Source organism: Pan paniscus, chromosome 17, assembly GCF_029289425.2.
Source record: "Pan paniscus chromosome 17, NHGRI_mPanPan1-v2.0_pri, whole genome shotgun sequence".
NCBI lineage: Eukaryota > Metazoa > Chordata > Mammalia > Primates > Hominidae > Pan > Pan paniscus.
The window spans coordinates 32,713,915-32,735,433 of NC_073266.2; the positions used below are offsets into that span (position 1 = coordinate 32,713,915).

The window sequence follows — 21,519 nt, forward strand, 5'->3', positions numbered from 1 at the left end:
TAACTACTCACAATGAATAGTTTATCTATATAGTCTTTCCTCTTATTTGTTGACCAGATTCCCATCAAACAATGTCAGAAAAGCTTGGTATTGAGAGGTGCATAGGAAACCAGGTTAAGATTTATCTTTTAGGGAATGTGAAAACACCTCTCAGGTTTCAGTTTTTCTACCTGTCACAAAATGAGGCTTAACAAATCGTTTTCAAGGAATATCTAATTTCATTACTCTATGATGCCATTCTAATAAATTAATCTGAAGGTTATCTCAAAATGCTCTAGAAGTAGTTGGAGCTCAAACACCAGACCTTAAAGACTCATGTCATCCAGTTACATCTCAAATTTGCCCATTTTTACTGAAATGCGTATCATTTGTGAAAAAAATATGTCTCTCAAAGATACAGCAATCAAGTCAGAATGAAATATTCCAGTCCTCCAAATTCAAGAAAGAAAAAGACCTTTCTTTGGCAGTAATCCCAAGCCATGAACAAGAGCTCACCAGAATCAACTTCAGGCTCATCCCAGTTGATCAAGGACAGCTTATTTACATGAATATATTAATACTTATGAAAGTCAGCCAATCCGTGGCAGCCACACATATCCGAAAGTCAACCAATCAGCAAAAGACTCACTCCAGTAGCCTTTCTTCCACAAGCCTCAGCCAGGTCAATCAATTCATACACATTTCCATTAATGAAAGTCCACGAGTCCTTGGATGCCACCCTTCCCGAACTCTTTATAAGATCAGTGGTTTACTTTGACCATAGAGACTGTGCCTTACAAGGGTATTGTCTCTTATTTTGCAAGAAATACATTCAAATACTGGCTCATGGCCTTTTGCTTCAAGAAAAGGAATTTATGGGACTTCCTTCAACACGTCTGGAATTTCTCAAAATTACATATAATTCTGCTCTTCTTAAAGAGAGGCAATTTGTTAAATATGTAGCCAAGTGTAATATAAATGTTTTACTAATGCAGCTATGAAGGCCTGCATTTTAAATCCCGATCAGAATAAGTATTCAAAGTTTAGACACGGAAAATACAGAAACATCATCGAGAGGACAGAATTCTAGGAGTTTGGGAAATTTAGACCAGAGGCATGGCTTAGCTTTAAGCAGTTATTTGTCTGTGAAAGGAAGGTGCTCGGGTCGTCTGTTTCTATAGGGAAGGAAACACATGGAGCCTGAGAGTGTGGGAAGAAAAAAAAATCCAGGCAAGATGGGGTGCAAAATTTTGGAAAGTTCTTTTCTGATCTTAAGTATTCCTCGGCTCAGTCTCAGACATATGAATATTTTTATGCTGTTTTAATTTTCTATAATTATTTCCTCTTGTTTCCACTTCATTCTGCAGTAACATCCTTTTTGAAAACGTCAGCCTGCCCTAGCTCTGCTATAGAAGACAAGGGAAAAAGAGAAGGTGGGCGTTCAGTGAGTCTCCCCTGAAGACCAGTCCCCCAGGGGATGACTGGGGAGCTAAAAATTCAAGGGGACGTGAAAGTACTGTGAATTTAAACAGCTGCGAAAAGACTTTCACCTTTCAAATTGGCAAGCTAAATATAATATTCCCAATAAGTGAATGTGTTAGTAAATGGTCACTCTTATGTTCTTCTGATACAAATACAAAATAATTCATTTTTTAGAGGACAATATTTTTGATGTTATATATCATAATATTTATCAAAAAGGCTTAGAACGTGCATAAGAGTTGAGGTAGTGCCAGAACCCATGATAGATATGGATGAGGTATAGGTAGAAGAGTGTTCTGATATAGAATAAGGACTGGGAGGACGTACTTCCCAATGTTAACAGTGCTTATATCCAGTTTGTGGATTTAGTGTGAGTTTTTATATCTTCATCTTTTCAGTTAATGGTTTCTAAATTGTTGAGAATTTGTCTCTTGTGGTAAGGAGGGAAATATATTTAAGAAAAAACAGAGGGAAATTTTGTCCCTTCCAGCCTCCTTTTCCTCACAGGTAACATTTCCGTCTGTTGACAGTGGGCTTCCCTGTCATATTGATGCTAGGGGAGTAACCTTAACATTGGGAGTTCGATGTTAGATAGGAGATGAGGGGTTTCCATGGGAGCAGACAGGTAAGAGAATTAGAGTTGGGCAATTTGAGCCTTCTTGTGGCCTTACTATGTAATGTGCTTGTAACTGGTCAGGTATTATTCTGTAGAAAATTACCCATTGAGTTCCTCAACCTACAGAGATTCTCCAAGAACTCAGGACCAAAGAGTTAAGCAGGCACATGACATTCACCCGAGGCCCAGGGTCACTTTCCATTTGGCTCGCAGCCTGCTTTCCTTCAGACTTCTTCTGAGGCCTTTCAGCCTAGGGTCCGTGGACCAGTGCCACTTCCATGGCTGGGTTAACTTCCTCTCCAGTTGGGTGTTTTTCTTTGCTGCTGTTTCCTTGATTCTGTCTTGTTCCCGAGGACTCATTAAGCCACATATGCAAACCAGATCTAAGGGGCTGTGCAGCTGCAGAGGCCCATTGATATTTAGTGGTGAACAAATCTCTACATTTTTAAAACTCAGCTGTTTGAAATGTGCTGAATGCAAAAATCATTGGTGAGTTACAATATGTTAAATGACTCTAATTAAATGCCTTATATTATGGCACAGTTCATGATATTTTATTGCGGAAATGATAGCTGGAGCACCTAGAGTGAGGAACACTATATTCTTTGTCCCTTTATATTGGAAAGAATGATTCAAAGACAACTTTGAAAGATAATTGTTATAGGAATAGTTTCACCATTTGAATTCTGTTAGCCTCTTTATAACCTTTAGCAAATGATTTTTCTACAATATTGTCCACTGTCCCCATGCTTTCCATCTATTTAACAGAAGAATAGGGAGCAAATTACATTTAAGCAAAATTTCAAGCAGATGATAGTTTCTAGATAACTGGTCTGTTGTTGTTTTTCTAATTTGGGTTTGTTTGTTTTTTTTTTTTTCATAAAGCAATTGTGAAAACAAGACATGAAATATAAAACCCTCATGAATTCAATCTAAAATGAGCAGCTTGGGAGAATAACTTCTCGACCCATTCCTAGAAGCACACTTAAACTTTCTTATTAAATAAAAACTCTGGCAATTTCCCAAGATCTCTCATTAGTATTTCTCTATGTTGTACCTGGAAACCTCTATTTAATACCAACTGTTCTCTTTCCCTTGTGCATAACTCTGAGTTTGACTCTATTCCTGCTAAAAATCTATGTTGGAGGACTAGTTCTCTATCATTTCCATAAGTGGTTGAATGACATTTTCAGTGTATTCTTAAATACAAATCATAAGATTGATATTTGCCTTTTAGCTCAGCCAACTTATAATATTCTATTAAAGCCTAATTTATGAACCTGATTTGACAAAGTTTTTAGTGCAGTCAATTATTCAGATTGTCAGTAGGTATCCTGCTTGAGCAAGGACTGTAGCATTGAGCTATTGTGGATGATAAATAGTCTGGATTTCAATCCTGTTACTGCCATTGACATTCTGAATGAATCTTTTTATCTTTGTGTTCTCAAGGAGAAAGCATGGCTCATAAAGGCAAACCTGTTCTCAAGGATACAGAAGGAATAAACATAATCATTGTAAAATGCTTTATAAATAGACAGTGAAATGGCTTACTACATCCTGAACTTGATATTTCATTTTTAATTCCAGAGTGGAAGCCAAAAACTTCTGTCTCAATTGAGAAAACTGGTTCCATACCTCACTTATGGCAGTGGTTCTCCACTTCAGTTTCACTGAAGATGGACAGTTGCCCAGGCCTCACACTGAATCAGAGTACTTGGGGGTGGTTTATGGGCACCTCAATGTGTGATTCTTTCATCTTCTTTCAAGGGAAATGAAGAGTCATTGTCCAACCACAATCGGCCTTGAAGGGTGCTAGTGTTTCACTGAGCTCTCTCATTTAGTCTTCAAACAATACTGTTAGGCTTATTTTACAGGTGAGGAAATAGAGATTTAGGATGCAGCCACTTCAGCTTGCCAAGGTCACAGTTTTCAAATGCAAAGCGAGAAAGAATATAACCAGGTTTGTTCCTCTGCTATTCTGCCTCTAAAAGTGAGCATTTACAAATTTGGCAAAGAAAAAGAAATTGGCAAATAATTGGAAGGAAGCAGAAGTGTCTTAATATCAACACCAGTTCCATCTGCTGTTTTCACCTGAGTTTCCAGAGCTTATGAACCAGCAGGGAGTATTCCAGGAGGTGCAGTCCCTTGATTGACGGTCAGTGACTCAGGTTCCCACTACCGCTTATCTTTGCTGCCTTCTGTAGCTCTGTGTAGACAAGCTCAAGGATCATAACAGATGCCATTTGAACATAGAGTTCTGTTTAAGCAACATATTTCTGTGTGTGGCCAATAGTAACAATGATTTGCTGATCTGGTTTCAAAAAATTCTACTAAAATGAAAATCCCATAGAACAGATGGACTCCTAAGTCTCTGTCCACAATGGAGTAAATATTTATAACAAAAAGTTTGTTTTGATGCTTAAATTTGTGCTGTGACTGCACTTGAAGGCAGTGAGAGATTTTTTCCAAAAGACATTTATTTGCTTTTGAAAAAGATGTATCTGTGCTTGTTGGTTTAATCACAAGTCTTCCCAGAGAGAGGAAGACAGGTGTCAGCAGGGGCCAACAGGCATGGGGCAGAGCGAGCCAAAGGTGAACCTTGTGTACAAGGGGAAAGGTAATATCAATGAGAAAAAGTCTTAACTGGAGAACAATGCTATACAATGGAAAGGCATGAGCTTTGTAATTTAAAAATCTGGGTTCAAATCCTGACTTTGCCTTACATAAAAAATTATTTATTTAATGAGTTTTAATCCTGTGCCAGATACTGTGTTAGGCATCAGGGATACGGAGATCAGTGAGGAATAGTTTCTGTGAGAACACAAAGATTTAAAAATGCTTGATGGCTAAGCACAATGACAAGGACCTACATTCATTAGTAGGGAGGCACAGAAAAGGAACATCTAAAAAGTCAAAGGGAGGTGGCAGCCAGGAAGCTTTGCTAACCACTGGTGACTTTGGGTGAGTTACTTAATTTTTTCAAGCTGATAAAATCCATCTTGCTGGATTGTTATAAGGATTAAATTAAATAAGCTATATACAAGGTCTACCATGGGACCAGGTAAATCAAATTTCTATAAGTAGTTATAGTATTAATAATGATGATTGTGATGATAAAGATGATGTTGACATTAAGGAGAAATGGGTCAAAGAACAAGCAGCTCTGGAAGTGGCTGGAAGAGCCAGCTGCTTTGATGCTCTAAAATTAGGTTAATTATCCATTATCCCTCCTCTATGTCCTGAGCATGCTGCACTGAAGGGCTGTTTCATGCTATTAAGTTAGGACAGGGAGCACACCCGCCTTATGTACCATTGTATTCTCAGGACTAGCCCTGAGCTTAAAACATGGAAGTTGCTACAAACCTGCTTATGGATGGAAGAGAGTGAATGAGAAAGAAAAGATGGAAAGAGAAACAGAAGAACAGAAGAGAGAAGTCAGGTGAAATCATTGTTCAAGGACATTACGTTCTGCTGCCCCCCCAACTCCATTTCATGTTTTCCGGAAATGCCTTCCATTCAGACTCATCATTCCATTGTTCATCACTCTCTGACCAGGCACCCTGCAGAGTCTCAGACCTCATTTCCTTTTTATCTTTCTTTTCTTTCCTTCCCAGAGGGTTGAAATTCTAGCCAGGCCACATACTGAGCTGCACGGTCTGATGTAAGTTTTTAATACTTTTAAGTTAAGTGACGATGATCGAAGTCCAGCTAAATATGGCATATTGAAACATACATTTAGTCCACTTCTTCCTAAAATGTTATAATTATAGTGAACAGGTTTTTTTTTTAATGGGAGAGGTGATAAATTCAAAAGGACAAAGATGACAACAGGGAAGAGTGGTTAAACATCTTTGAAAGTTGGAAAGCTCATGGAATGAAGGTAAGTGGTTGAAACCTCAGACTGCAAGAGGGGAAACCAATAATCAGCAAGCTGACCCATTACACTGGCCTGCAGAAATGTGCAGAAATTGACCCATTACACTGACCTGCAGAAATGCTCAGAAATTGCAGGTACTTGGAATTTCTGAAGACAAAGGTAAGGATGAGGCTTTAATTTTTTTTTAAGGAGGATGTATTGAACGTCTATAAAGATCACCAAAGATTTCCTCCTCGGTCTGTGCCACCAGGCTGCTGCCCTCCAATACCCTAACCGAAATCTGGAGGTTTCTTCTCTAGAGAGCCTGACCAATGATGTTCTAGGCTTGGAACACCAGGAAGAACCAAGTTTGGGAATACCGCACCATGCTAAAACTAGAAGGAATAAATGGAAGTCTATATATATTGTGGTGTGACACTCCCCTAATCCTTCTCCCCCAGTCCCTCAATGGCCAGGCTCTTACCACCAGAAAGTGATTATAGGATTCCTCTCAGGGAAACTCAGCCAAAGAAAAAACATTCTACAGACAGTGATTCAGGAGTCCCCCAGCAAAACTGCCTAAAAGAAAGGCATATTCAATCTAGAATTCCATATTCAAACTATCACTCAAGTGTAGGAGTAGAATGAAAATATTTTCAGACATTCAAGTTCTCAAAAAATTACTCCCATGTACCTGTTCTGAGTTAGCCACTGGATGTCTTTCCACAATATCAAAAGACAGATGGTAGGGAAAGCAAAGAAAAATGAAGACGGAAATACAGTTAACCCTTGAACACTGCAAGAGTTAAGGGCATGAATCCCTCATACAGCTAAAAATTCACATATAACTTTTGACTCCCCCAAAACCTAACTACTAATAGCTTACTATTAACTGGAAGCTTTGCCAATAATATAAACAGTAGATTAACACATATTTTGAATGTTATATGTACTATATGCTTTATGCTTACAATAAAGTAAGCTAGAGAAAAGAAATGTTGTTAAGAACATCATAAAGAAGAGAAAATATACTGACTATTCATTAAGTGGAAGTGAATGATCATAAAGTCTTCATCTTTGTCATCTTCATGTTGGGTAGCTGAGGAGTAGGAAGAGAAGGGGCTGGTCTTCCTGCCTCAAGGGTGTCAGGAGTGGAAGAAAATTCATGTGTAGGTGGACTCATGCAGTTCAAACCCATGTTGTTCAAGGGTCAACCGTAGTGGTTCTAATACAGAAGGAAAGATGAAGGATGGTGGTAAAAGATGTCTCAAGCTGGTAGCTGTGCATCAGGGTAGGAATGGCCAATCTGGATTATAGGAGGATGTTGGGCTTCCTCCTATAATGGGTAGGAATGTCTTCTAATGTTTTTAAAAAGGGAAACTGATAATATTGTCTTCTGCACTGTAATGTATTGGGTGCAGACTTACTGTTGTATTAGAAATGAATTAGTGATAAATCTATAGAAAAATAAACCAAGTCATGTTAGTATTAACTCCAGAGGGGGAAAGCATTTCAAAAGAAAGAAGTAAAATGATTATATGCTATGTGGCTCAGGTATAGATGATATTATATGCATATGAATAATATAAACATTGCTTATTCTGTTAACTAGAAATGGTGATATAACTACTATACCAGGAGAATATAGGTGAAGGGAGGAGTGAATGGAGTGGAAGGAGTGGAGGAGGAAGAGCTAAACCCTTATTATCCACTGTAAAAAAATAACTAAATGAAAGCGAATGAATAAAGCTGAAAAGTCAACAAATCACAGTATAAGGAGAATATTTAGAAAAATGGGGGAAATGCCAGAAGAAACAGCTAAAGTGTTTGAAAAGGATTATTTCATTTGAGGAGAAATTACAGAAGACAAGGAACAAGTCTATATATGTATTATTTAAATGAATATCAAATGTATCATGCACAAAGTTCCTAGCCATTGCATGGCACACAATAGGAACTCGACAAGTGGTTATAATTGATTCTTGGTCGTAGAAACCTCAGCCTGAAGTTGATTCTGTTGACGGCTGCCCACAGCCCCTCTGGAAGAACTCAGAGGAGCTGGGAGTGAAAGTAGGTAGAGATCCAGGGGAAAAAAGAATCATCATTAATAGATTTCCACTTTGGTTTTTAAAATATGATAGTGTAACTGAATGTATGTTTATAATATAGAACATAAATACACACAGGTATGACATAAAGAATAAACACATTCCCTCCTATCTGGTGCCCAGTGAATTTACCTGCTCTAAAGTTGGGGGACACTGGTAGAAAAGAGAAGTCTATTTTGTTAGTTTTATTTGCATAAATTTAAAGGGTACAAATGCTGTTATGTAACATGGATATATTGCATAGTGATGAAGTCTGTGCTTTTAGTGTAACTATCACAAGTAATGTACGTTGTACCTATTAAGTAATTCATCACCCCTCACCTCCACCCTTCTGAGTCTCCAGCTCACTATTCCTCCCTCCATTTCCATGTGTACACATTACTGACCTTCCGCTTATAAGTAAGATCATGTGATATTTGGCTTTCTGTTTCTGAGTTGTTTCCTTTAAGACAATGGCTACCAGTTCCATCCATGTTGCTGCAAAAGATATGATTTCACTTTTTTTGATGGCTGAGTAGTATTCCATGGTGTATACGTACCACGTTCATTTTATCTAATCACGTGCTGATGGACACTTGGGTGGATTCCATATCTTTGTTATTGTAAATTATGCGGTGATAAACACACAAGTGCAAGCATCTTTTTTGTATAACTGTTTTTCCCTTTGGTTAAATAGCCAGTAGTGGGATTGCTGGATTGAAGTGTAGTTTTATTTTTAGTTCTTCGGAAACCTCCATCCTGTTTTCCATAGAGGCTGTATCATTTACATCTCCACATTCAGTATATAATCGTTCCCTTTTCTCCACACCAGTGCCATCATCTTTCTGAAGGATCAGTTGCTTCCTTCAGACTTGACTTAAAAGCCATTGTTATAGCAGTCAAGTAGGGTCCACTGGAAACCAAAGTGAAGAAAGAAGTCTTATCCATTAGGATGGAGATTCTTACATATTTTTTTTTCTCCTGAAGTTTCAAGAGCTTGAAGCTATAATAAGACATAGAGGGGAACTAGGCTGCTGCCTCTGCCATGGAACTCTTCTCAGCCAGGGTAATCAGCAGCTTATCCTCCTTGTCATTCTGCCTTGATAAGCTAAAAATCAAAAACAAAAACAACTCCTTTTACTACTATTGCTACCATTATCACTATTACTTTTTCCACAAATTTAATCTGTTCTGTACTCCCACAATGCACATACAAGCTTAGAGCGTTGTTTGGAAAGAAAACAACATCTGCAAGTGCAAGACAAGAAAGCAAATATTAAGTAAAATGGAATTTGCAATGTAGTAGGGAGATTTCTGCTCAGATTTATAACATCAAAGCAAGGCGTTCCGGTTGATGTGTTACTTGTTATTCTAAGTCCTATTCTTCACTCACTGGGAGAGGTGTTGAACCATGACACAGAGTCGCGCTGTGCCAATGACCAGCAGAGAAAACGAAAGCTGTGGCCTCAAGATGGTACCTTCTGAAGACCTTCTGTGGGTCTTCATCAGCCAGTCTACAGAATCAGAGTGAGCACATGGGATTTTAACTGTCGTAAGCTCTGGGCTGGGGTTGGGACACTTGCATCTTTCTCCTAGCTCTGCCCTCAGAGATGTGCATCTTTGCAGAAGTCATGTCTCTGAAAGCTGAATCTTACAAGTCAGAACATGTGACTGTGGGCTCTCATGTCCTTATCAGTGAAGGGAGATAGTTGGACGCTCTGTGAGTTTCAACTTCCTTCCTGTTGCGCCCCTGCCCTTCAATCCAAACCAACAAGGAGAGGCCAAAAACAGGGGTCCGGGTCAAACATGGCTGGATCCTGGCCCAGCTCCAGCTTGTCTTGTAACCTTGGGAAGCTCTCTGCCTCTCTGAACCTTAATTTCCTTCTCTTTAAGGGGGAAAAACAACAATTCTTTTCCCATAGTGCCCTTATGGAATTAAATGTGATAATAGAGGTATAGGGTGGCCACACTGCCTGGCACAGAGTAAGTTTTAGTAAGTTTCCACAAACTTGATGTTCATGCATTTCCTCATTTCTTTTATGCCAGCAGAGGCCATGGAGGAAGAAGGGCTGGTGAGGGCTGCCTCAGAAGTGTTACCTCATGGACTTATGGCTACTAGTTTGCTGAATCCTCTGGGGAGGAGCTGGGCGGGGGAGTGAGCATGGGCATCATCGGGGCAAAACTCCCCTACCTGAAAAGATAGAACCACAGAGAAACAGTGCTGATGTGGACTGCACGTTCTACAAAGACAGCCTAGATGGTTAAGCAACCTGGTGGCCTGCTCTGGGGGAGCCTGGAGGAGACCACATGAACCGCTCACAGCTGTAAATACGCATTCTGCCCCTAGAGCTGCTGGCAAGGGCTACGCACACACATACACACATGCTCACATGTTCACACACATGCTCTCACACATACCCACACATTCACATACACAACTTACTCATACACTCAAACACATGCTCACACACACACATATCCTCCCACCACATGTTCACACACTCTCACACACACATGCCCTCTGTCCCAAACACATACGCTCACATATACACACAGGCTCAACCACACATGCTCACATACACACTCATATATGGCTCACAAACACATGCCCTCTCCCACGTGCAAACATGCTCTCACACACAAGCTCATACACTCTCACACACATGTTTTCACACCCACCCTTTGGCACATTCACATGCTCATACACATTCACACCACACATGCCCTCCCCTACACACATAAATGCTCACACCCTCACATAATGCTGTCACACACATTAACACCATTAACACGCATGCTCACACACACTGGGAGACACATGCACTCATGGTTGGAGCTCTAGCCAGGCTGGACTCATCTGGTTGCTGGTTCTGGCAAAGTTACAGTCACATTCATTATTCATAAACTATAGTAAATGTCCACGCTGCTTTACAATGGATGAGGCTGATCTGAATAATAACAATAACCGACAAAAAGGCCACATTCTTGCCCCAAGGAACTTACAGTTTGAACCCTGACTCATTAAGACTGAGGCTAGACCTGCGCTAGCCTCCTGGCACCTAGAAATGATCTCTCTATATACTATAAACTCCTAGCAGAGAGGTGCAGATGCAGTTGTGTACAGCTTTTCCAGGAGGATGTTGAAGTTTTATAAGTAGAGGCTAAAGTTGTGTGAGTCTATTGCTATCTCAGTTAAAAAAAAAAAAAAGACCAGGCGCAGTGGCTCACGCCTGTAATCCCAGCATTTTGGGAGGCCGAGGCGGGCGGATTACGAGGTCAGGAGATGGAGACCATCCTGGCTAACACGGTGAAACCCTGTCTCTACTAAAAACACAAAAAATTAGCCAGGCGTAGTGGCGGCTACTTGGGAGGCTGAGGCAGGAGAATGGCGTGAACCCAGGAGGCTGAGCTTGCAGTGAGCTGAGATGGGCCACTGCACTCCAGCCTGGGTGACAGAGTGAGACCGTCTCAAAAAAAAAAAAAAAAAAAAAAGGAAGACTTAGAGAAAATAAGTGTGGCCCAGTGCTAAATGTTCTCTGGCATCTGGAAACTTTCATCCAGTCTAGAAATTCATGGCTTCTAGGTGTCTCCTTTCAGGAATGAGAATGGCTAAAGACAGAGCATGGCTGTGGGCCAGGCAGGTCCACACATCCTGCATGGTCTCCTCTGTTTCTTAGAAAAACTCTGTGAGTTAGGCAGGCTCCATTCTTCGGGCCATGGAGCGGTGCCCTGCATGCCCAAGATCATAGCAGGAGGCAAAGCTTTAACCGGAGCCCCCTGCTCCAAAGCCCTCCCAGTACACCATGCTACTGCCTGGTCCTTGGACTATATAGTACAATTGCAAATATTCGTCTTTTTCTTGTTCTTCCAGTTCATCTACTTGCTCACTCAAATCCAACAGGAAAACTATAAGGAGGTACTGCAGTTGAGTCAGGGAAGACATTCAACACAGTCAATATACATTATTATCAGCTCTGCTCGCAGAAGGGAAACAGAGTGCCCTCCCAGGCTACACTGGGCTGATTCACCCAGTGTGAAAGTACGCATGGCTGAGGTGATCATTCCAGGGTCAGTCTTAGAGGGTCAGGAGGGGTTGGAGGAAAAGGGCAGTTAGCCTGACTCTACATTATTGCTTAGTGCAAATGATACATTATTGCTTAGGGCAAATGATAACATCAACAAACACACTTACTGATTGACTGATGGACTACCCTCAGCCAGTCCCTGCAAGTGTGTATAACACTTATCCCCAAAAAGAGCTGTCCAAGCCAGGCACAGTGGTTCATGTCTGTAGTCCCTGCTGCTCAGGAGGCTGAGGTGGGAGGATTGCTTGAGGCCAGGAGTTCGAGGCCAGCCTGGGCAACATAGACAGACCCTGTTTCAAAATAAATAAACACAATAAAAACGTGTTTTTTTGTTTTTTTTTTTTAAAGAGCTATTTCCAAGTGGTGGATGGATCAGAAGCATAGGCAGAGTTCAAGCCTGCTTGGGAGGCACAGTTTTGGGAGTTACAACACCTCAGTCCCCAAATAAACATTCTTCTGCTGGCTCATCCTTGAACTTCCACTCTCTGAGCTCCCTGACTTTAGCCTCCTTCATTCACATTGCTGATTTGGATGGTACCCCATGGCAGGCCCAAGGCTGGGCTGGGGATACAGGTAGGGAGGTGAGAGTCTGCCTACTGTCCCAGGAGAGAGACAGCAATGGAAGCATAAGAGTGAGCCAGGAAGGCAGCAAGGGTGGAAATGTGCAGGAGGAAGGGAGTTGTCAGCAGAGACGTGTATGAGCTCAGCCTGAAATGGGCTCAGAGGATGAAGCCAGGCGGGGAGCCAGGTCCCAAGACTCTGCTCTGCTGGGCGGAGGATTCTGGAAGGGGAAGATGTTGCACAAGGGAGTGATATCATTGCATTCGTATGTTAAAATGCAAATGAGGATGAAATTGAGGAGATTGGACTATGTAATCTATTATGTCACTTCTGTTCTAATGTGATAAACATCCTTAGAGGGGTAATGATTTTGAAACAAGTTATGTATTCTTTGGAGTGAATAAGAGATCTAGTTTTTATAAAAAGGACTAGTTTTGATATCCAGAGAGGAAGAATAACAAAACAGGTGTGAGCACCTAAGAGAAGTGGAAAAGGGAAGAGATAATGGAAAAAAAGGTGGAAATTGTGTAGGAGAAACACATGATTTTCTTACTCCTATCTGGCCAGCCGTGGTAACAGGGGGGACATAAATTGTATAAACTCATTAGTTTTACTTTAGCAGAAATTATTATCTTATGAATTTAAAACCCAGTTTTAATAAAAAATACAGTATTATAACAATGGCAGTAATAGACACTGGACACTACTAGAAAGAGGAGGTGGAGGGGGAAGGGTATTGGGTACCGTGCTCAGTACCTGGGTGATAAGATCAGTCATACCCCAAACCACCACACATCATGCAATACACTTGGGTAACAAAGCTGCACATGTACCCCCGAATCTAAAATAAAAGTTGAAATAAACAAATCATAACATATATTTCAAAAATATTTATAGCGGAATTAGTCCTACATGAAAGATAAAATTTGAAGGAAGTTTTTGTACTTTTGGTTTAGTATAGTCCCCTGAAGAAATTATTAAAGTTGAATTTACTCATACAGTTAGTTGAAGGGCAGTTAAAGTCTGTCAAGCAATCGTCAGCCAGCCTGTAACTGTTTCTGGTGTTGGCTTCTGAAGGTTTTTGGTTTGTATGGGAAGTACAGCCTTAACATGGCAGAGGAAAAGTATGAGTTCGCGAATTTTCACCAAGTGTGTACCACGCAGCAGGCACCATGGCAGGTCCAGAAGATGGGGTGCTGAGCAAGAGAGGGATGGCCTGAAACCTCCTGGCTCTCAAACTCCAGTTAGGGAAATTGAATAACTCAATTAAATAAAAAGGTGAATAGAATCACCAGCACTGAGAAAGAAAAGCTAAGGGACAGTTTAACCAGGTAACAGGATGCATCGACACCAATTTCACATAGGGAGGTCAAGAAAGGCTTCAAAAGGAAGTGGTATTTAAGCTAAGAACTGGACTGAAAAAAGAACCAGCTTGGGGTAGTGGGAGAAAAAGTGGTCTGAGCAGAGAAAAAGCTTGTGTAAAGCAACGCCATGGTGGCTGAGCTTGGGAGAGGCAGGAGGTACAGAAGGAGGTCGGAGGAAGAAAGCCATCAAAACCGTGGAAGATGAAAGCCAACTGGTAAGTGTGAAGAGTTGGCCTTCACCCCAGCAGGCTTGCTGTGAAGGGGATCTTCAATTCTCTGATAACAGTGTGGAGTCTGTTGTTTACAGCGTGGAGTCTGTTGTTTACATGACTGTACGCATCTCAAAACTCATCAGTTAACACAAAAGACCATTCCCCATGGTAAAATATTCCTTAACACTGTCTTAAGTAATTTGGAAAAACAAACAAATGGGAAATGCTGAGAGTTAATTCTTAGTGGGCCAATCAATATTCCATTATGATTGTATAGAGCGAACAGGAGATCAAAAAATTCTGCCGGAAAAAAATAAACAAGCAGGCACAGGAAATTTGGATGAAATGACAGATCTGTCCTATTATTTCCCGTGAATTGATGACATTGCAACTGAATTTAATTTTGTCTTCAGAGATGAAGGAATTCTGTAATCTTTTTCTTTTTCTTAAAAAGAAATAGAAACCCACTCTCAGGTTCCAGATTGCTCACCCTTAGGGAAATGTTACTGAACTGCCAGGAGGAAGGAGCTTCCAAGGAAATAAGTAGAGCGTAAACTGCCCCTGAAGTATGGATGTCTTTCTACATCTGAGATTCAGAAAAGGAGCTCTCAAATTGTGTGTGGGAATAAAAATAGGCTTCAGTTATCAGTTTGAGGTACATAGAAATGAAAGAACTCTCTTTGATACCTTGTAATTTTACTCTACATTTTCCTCACTTCCCAAAAATCAAGGCAGCCATCCTATTACCATCTGAACTGCTTAACTGGCTAGAGAGGTTATCAGTTTTAGGGAGCATATTAGTCCCCATTTAGTATCTGAGTCATTGTTTTCCTAAGGCTCAAAGCCATAACCTTACAACCAGGTCATGGTGAATGCTGGCACTTTAAGGCTTCTTTTAGGTCACACAGTATTGAAAATGACCTTCATTTTCACTCTGATATAGCCACAAAATTGGAAGCCAAGTGGCATTCCATATGAGTTATTAGAAGGTCACCTGAAGAAAAATTTTTAACATTCCTCCTCCGAAACGTTTCCTCTGATCTTGCAATATTCTTTTAGTTTTTCCTTCATTTTGTAAGATTGTGACAGATAACTACCTATCATCTAAACACTGAAATCACAGCAAGTCATTCTAAGTGACAGAGGGGTTGCCATTTCTAATGGATATCTCCAGGAAATGAGAGAGCACTTTTGGTTGAGAATAGTGGGCCTTTCTTGCAAAAGCTTCTTAGAGCCTAGTGCATTTCAAAATGAAAACCTGACATCACATCAATAAGGAACGTGGAACTATTTACCTCTGCCCCCTCTCAACTTCTCATGTCAGAATAATGAAAAGCTCCATGCCTCTTTGACTGAAGGCTGACATTCTGTCCTTCATGGATAACTTACTTGCCATAGAAGGAAATGAAGAAATAATTTTCAGAGTTCCTATTGATCTGGCATTGCATTACCTATCTGCTGAGCCAAGCTATTTATTGACTAACTGCTGGCTGGCCACTTCTAATTAGCTCAGCATTCCCTAGCAGATTTTAGGATGGGGTGAAAAAAACACCAAAACCAGATTCTCTGAGGCTGTCACAGAGCTATCTATGTGACCCCTTAAAGTCTTTCTTCACATTTTAAATAACTGCAAGGCAAGGTTTTCTTCTTATGTATAAACAGCCACTTGCAAGAAGGAATATGAAAGTGTTCCTGGAAACAAATGGCTGAGCCACCTGAAATGAAAGTTCTTCCTTTTGTCCAGTGAAATGGTGGAATTCATATGGTAAGACCACGTCTTTCTCTGTGTGGGGATTTCATTTCTCTTTTAGTCATCAACCTCATGTAAGAAATATCCTCTTGGATATTTTTGAAACACTTTAGAATCTCAAAGAGAATCAGAGAGCAGCATGATTTTTTAAAAGTAAATTCTCTATTGAAATATAAGTTACATACAAGAAACTTCCCAAATTGTAAGTGAACAGTTTTGTGTATTTTTACAAAGTGACACACCCGTCGTGTAACCAGAACACAGATTAAGAAACAGAGCATTTTCAGAACTTCAAAAAGTGTCCCCTGTCACTTTCTGCTACTGTCCCCGCAAAGGGCAACCGCTATCTGGATGCCTAACACCATAGGTTAGTTTTGCCTGCTTTTTCACTTTATATAAATGGAATAATATAAGAAATAAATCTTTGCTTCTAGCTCTCTTCACTCGATATTTTCTTTGTAAGATTCAACCAAGAACAGAATTGTGAGGTTGAGTTACATGAGTGATCATATCTGGTCTGTAATTTTGGGGGCCTGATTTTGACAGGTTTTTATGAAAAGCAAAGACCAAAAGCCTGAACCTTTATTAAGAGGAGGTTAGCAGACATCCCAAACTAGTGCAGATAATCTTGAATAGAATACTTTGAGTAAATAGAAACTGCCAACTCACATTACTTCATAAACATTCAAATAGTTGTGTGGGTCCCAGTCCAACAGAATAATGGTAACTACTCACATAATTTCAAGTTTGACATTTATGGATTTCTATCCATGGTATGACAGTGACTCCCTGCTTTAAAAACTTTGCAAAATTTTTCTAAGCTTCTTAAATTCCCTGCAGCTTAGAGCTACTACATAAATATTCACAGGATTTTCCAAGGCAGAAATTGCTGCTTTTCTTGGCTCCTGACAAGCAAACCGACAAGAGACTTTACTGGAACAAGACGCAAAGCACAATCATATTGAATTTGAACATCAATTTTAAAAGCAACTCTTCATAATTTCTGGAGCTAGTAATCAGAGAAGCAGAATATTAACGAGACAACGTCAGATAGTTTAGCTGTTATAGTTGAAATTTGCTTCTGCTTTTAAAAATAAAAATAACCTATGTAAAAATGTTTTCCTTCATATCGTAACATAAAAGTCAAAATTACTCTTTTATGACAATGAAAATTATATTTTTTCATTTTTGTAGATATGTTTTTCTCTTGCCTGAAAAAGGAACACTAGAAAGAGATCTGTAGAAAAGCTCCCACACTCTGAACTGGTGTTGAAGAGATCCATACGAACATAAGATAAAACTGAAAAGGGATGGAGAATCCAAAATTAGCATAGTTTCAATGCCCAGTTCAGTCTCGAAAACTAAGATGGAGCATTGTATATATCTGGAAGCGGCCCATTCATTCACTCATTCATTCAATCCTTCCTTTACAAAGATCTATTGTGTATGTACTTACCATGCATTAAGCACTATTAGTAATAGTTTACCAAATGAATTAAATTTCCTACTATAGTAAGAAAAAATGCATACTTGGAACCAATGGTGTTCTGATAAATAGGCTCTCTGGAGGGAAAAAATCTCTACTTTTACTGTTTGCCAAGTTCTGTGATGTAAATATGTTCCCAATGGCTGATTTCAAGACACCAGTGTAAAGTCACCAAACTGGGGTTGGGATGAGATGCACAGATTCGATTCGGCTCTTGTGAGCTGGTAAGAGCCATCTCCAACACACTACTGCTTTAAACGAATGTTTTTAGTGATGGAAAAATTTGCACTTGAAACAGAATAAAGGCAACATAAACAGTATTAGAACTTATCAATTAATCAAAGAAAACTGAGTGTGCATTGTAGGACTCTGAAAGCCCACATATATGGCATCTTTCCAAGTCTAATGGAACTGAAAAGCAAGTAATGGTTTTCCAAGGGGAAGGCAACACAAGGAAAATAATCACCCCTGGGCAGTGATTTGGAAGAGTGCCGAAAGTTCTGATGGCTCCAAATATCTCCCAGTACAATTTTGCCATGTCTGAAATTCCCATAGTTGGCATCTTTCTTTTAGGTTAAATCACTGTGTCTCAGAAGGGCCTTTTAAAAGTGTGTGTGCCCTGAGAGAAGTACAAGTCGAGCCCCAGTAAGCCAGCAGCTCAGCATAGTGAAAAGAACTCTGAGAGGTCAAAGGGGGGTTCTATTCCTGGCTCGTGAATGACTGGTTGTGTGCCATGTGGCGAGTCACTTTACATTTTTGAGCCTTTGTCTCCTCTTGGACCCGATGTCGTCCCCTTTCATTTCCATCTGACATGCTGCAAATCGCCTCTACATCAAGTAGCCCTTCCAGTCTGGACTAGGACATCACATTTGTTGATTCCTCTGTGTTAGAAAGTCCAATGCTTTGACAATTTTGTTTGCTTTGTTTGGCATGGGGAGACTAGATATGGTGACAGAAATGGATGTCCATTTTTTTAATGTTATTTTCTGTAAATAATTCACAACAAGCCTGGATGAAGTGGTCCTTTTCTCTCAGGGGTTTTTGTGATGATCAATAGCTCTTACTAATACTTTAAAAAGGTTCCCGAGATTCCCAAAGATAGATGTCATGCAATCATCAACATCAAGGAGTCTAAGGACAACGTGGAAAGTGTAAGATACAAGAGGAGTCACATTAAACAGAAGCGTATGAGAAAGGCCCAGAATTTTCAATATCACAAACCAAGGTCAACAGCTAGTTAGATTAAACAATTTTAATCAAGTAAAATGGGCATGGATTTTTGAAAGTCAGTTTCCCGTCACTCCCTCACATCACATCCTCCAGATGCCTGAAGTATATGGATGTGCATTTTCATCGTTCTCTGAAGTATCTTAAAAGTTACAGCCTAGTTATCGCAGACCAGAATTCATTTTGGTCAGCAGTAATTGGAGAACAGAGCTGTGCTAATTTCATCCTGCTCGTCATAATTGTACCCCAACTCACGATAGACCAGGCGATGCATAAAACAGCCTGGGCAGCCTAGTGCCCTCCGGTGCCCTTCAGAGCTTGGGCCCATGGGGCCTCCTACCATGTCAGTGCCATTGCCCTGGTTCCTTACTCCTATTTAGAGAAACAAAAATGTTACCAAACCTCTTGAAATAATAATACTAATAAAAAAAGAGCCCCCCCCAACCCTGCCCAAAACTTGTTCTCCAACCATTTTAAGGCAAAGAAATGTGTTTTTCTAAATACTTGCTTATTCCTGGTGAGGAGGCGTTTTTCTGTCAGGGAACATTTTAGTAGGCTTTAAAATTTTAACACACTAAATTTGTGCATGGGCATCTTGCATGAACTGACATCAGCATGGCTGTGATAGCCAGTTGGCATTAGAGCCCCAGGACAAGAGGTGGGAACATTAAAAGGAAATTGTCAGGAGTAAAGGCCATTTGAGGTCTTGCAGCCCTAGCTGCATCCAACTTTTTCCAGAGACAGACAGCAGTATCTATTGATTGATGGAGCACAATGGGCATGCATGGGCAGAGAAGCTTCTTCATTTACCTGTTTATATTTACATCAAAATTTCTGATTATGAAAGAAATGCAAGCTTGTAACAATGCAAATGGTAAAAAATAAAAGAAATGAAATGAAACGTTCTCTATAATCACACACTCCAGAAATAATCACATTTTATGTAGACTTCCTTGAGTTTTTATACATGCATAGTATATATGCACACACATATACGTGTATATATACACATATATGTGTATGTGTGTTGTGTGTGTATATATATATATACACACACAGACATATATATACACATATATATAATATGTATGTACAAAATGTTTTACAACTTGCCTTTCTCCCCAGCTATCCCGGACATCTTTCTATGTTTGTCTACACAGTTCTATGCCCTTCTTTTAAATGAGCCTCTCAGCATGGGGGAAAGAACTCTCAGGTCAAAGGGGGCTTCTATTCCTGGCTTATGAGTAACTGGTTGTGTGCGGTGTGGCGAGTCACTTTACATTTTTGAGCCTTTGTCTCCACATGGACCCAATGTTGTCCCCCTAAAGGAAGATCCTGAAGAATCTTCCTTTAGGATATATGCATCATTGTAATTTCTTTGTGAGGGGAGCATGGGGCAGGCAGTGCCTCATTTCACAGGTAGATAAATGGAGATGCAGGGAGGATGCTTGGCCCTCCCAGAGCCCAGATGACACCCATGGGCCAGCAGGGCTGAGACCTTCCCACCTTGGACTTTTAGGCAAACCTCCCTTCCCCAGTACCAGACCATTACCTCCCCTCTCTCAAAATATAAGTTGCAATGATCACTTTTGAACAGGCTAAGCTATGCCAACCACAGATAGATTTTGCAGGTTACTGCCAAAAAGGATACTCAAATAATCGTTAAACCACAGGGGATGGTCATTCATCCCTATAGGAACTAAAAATAAAGCCACTGGGTTTTCTCTGTTCTGTTCCCCAACAGAAACTCAAAACTAACCAATGATACATCTGCTCAGAAATGCTTGTGTCTGTTCCCTTATGAAAAACAAGTGTTTGGAAATTATGGCTATTTCTCATTCCCCGTTAAGACGCAGATGCCATTATAAGCATTTCATTCTCTAATGACTGAGAAGACGGCCTATCATTTCAGGGTGAGAAGATGTCTGAAGCTGGGGACAGCCGGGACTGCGTCCCTGAGCAGGGCTGGAGCATCCTGCACTCCCACTCCAGGCTCTTGCGGTCCTGACCACCCGAGTCTGGGGTCCCTGTCCCTGGGCGCCCGATCATCTGGCAGTGTTCCTTGCCTTCTGCCAGGCTCCACTCAGATCCCTCCTGCTCCCTCAAGCCTTTAAGCCCTGCTCCTCCAAGCTTCTTCTGGAGCTCCCAGGTTCGCCCAGGGCCCTGGCCATCCCCCGCCTGTTACAGCACCTCAGAGACTCCCAAGCTGGATCTCACAGCGTTATTTTTGGTCTTTTCCCTCCCCATCATTGCTGCGGGCAGGCTGTCCCCATGGGCCTTACCCACTGATGTGTTCTTGTTTGCTGTCAGTCCCCGCATTCGCTGCCTCTTGGATAGGGCGGGCCCCTGCTCTTTGCGTCAATTCCACTTCTCACTTCAACCCTGGTCTTATCAGGAGTTGTTCCACATACACCGTCCTAGTCCCTAATCATACCAGACAAACCCTGTCCCTGTTCTTCCTGCAGTAAAGCCTCCGCAGTGCAGCTCTGATCACACCCCTTCTCTCTTGAAAACATTGCAGTAGAGCTATGCCCATTTGCTCCTTGTGGGTGCTGAGACACAGAGATGAATAGCACCTCCATCCTTCTCCATGGAGGCCCAGTGTCTAACCTACAGGGTGGGAACGCCCTTGCCTCAGCCATGCCATTATTGTGGAATAGGTCCAGGATGGAGGCAGCCAGGGCTTCTGAGGGAACTCCGAACCCAGGCTGGGGGTCAGCAGAGGCTCAGTGGCTGGGACACAGACCACAAGCAAGGCCTGAAGGAGGATTGGGATTCAGCCAGGTGGCAGAGGGACTCATAGTCCCCACAGTC

At 40.9% G+C, this 21,519-nt stretch overlaps 1 long non-coding RNA gene across 1 annotated transcript in view; it reads right to left on the minus strand.

The window, feature by feature from the left end:
* The window catches only part of LOC117976767 (uncharacterized), a 75,266-nt gene extending 54,117 nt beyond the window's left edge, over positions 1 to 21,149 (minus strand). Inside the window, exons 1-2 of the long non-coding RNA XR_008621846.2 lie at positions 20,988 to 21,149; positions 8,428 to 9,128 (exon numbers count right to left, since the gene is read on the minus strand). This is a non-coding gene — a long non-coding RNA (uncharacterized LOC117976767). The remainder of the gene's footprint in view (positions 1 to 8,427; positions 9,129 to 20,987) is intronic.
* Between the last annotated feature and the right edge of the window lie 370 nt (positions 21,150 to 21,519).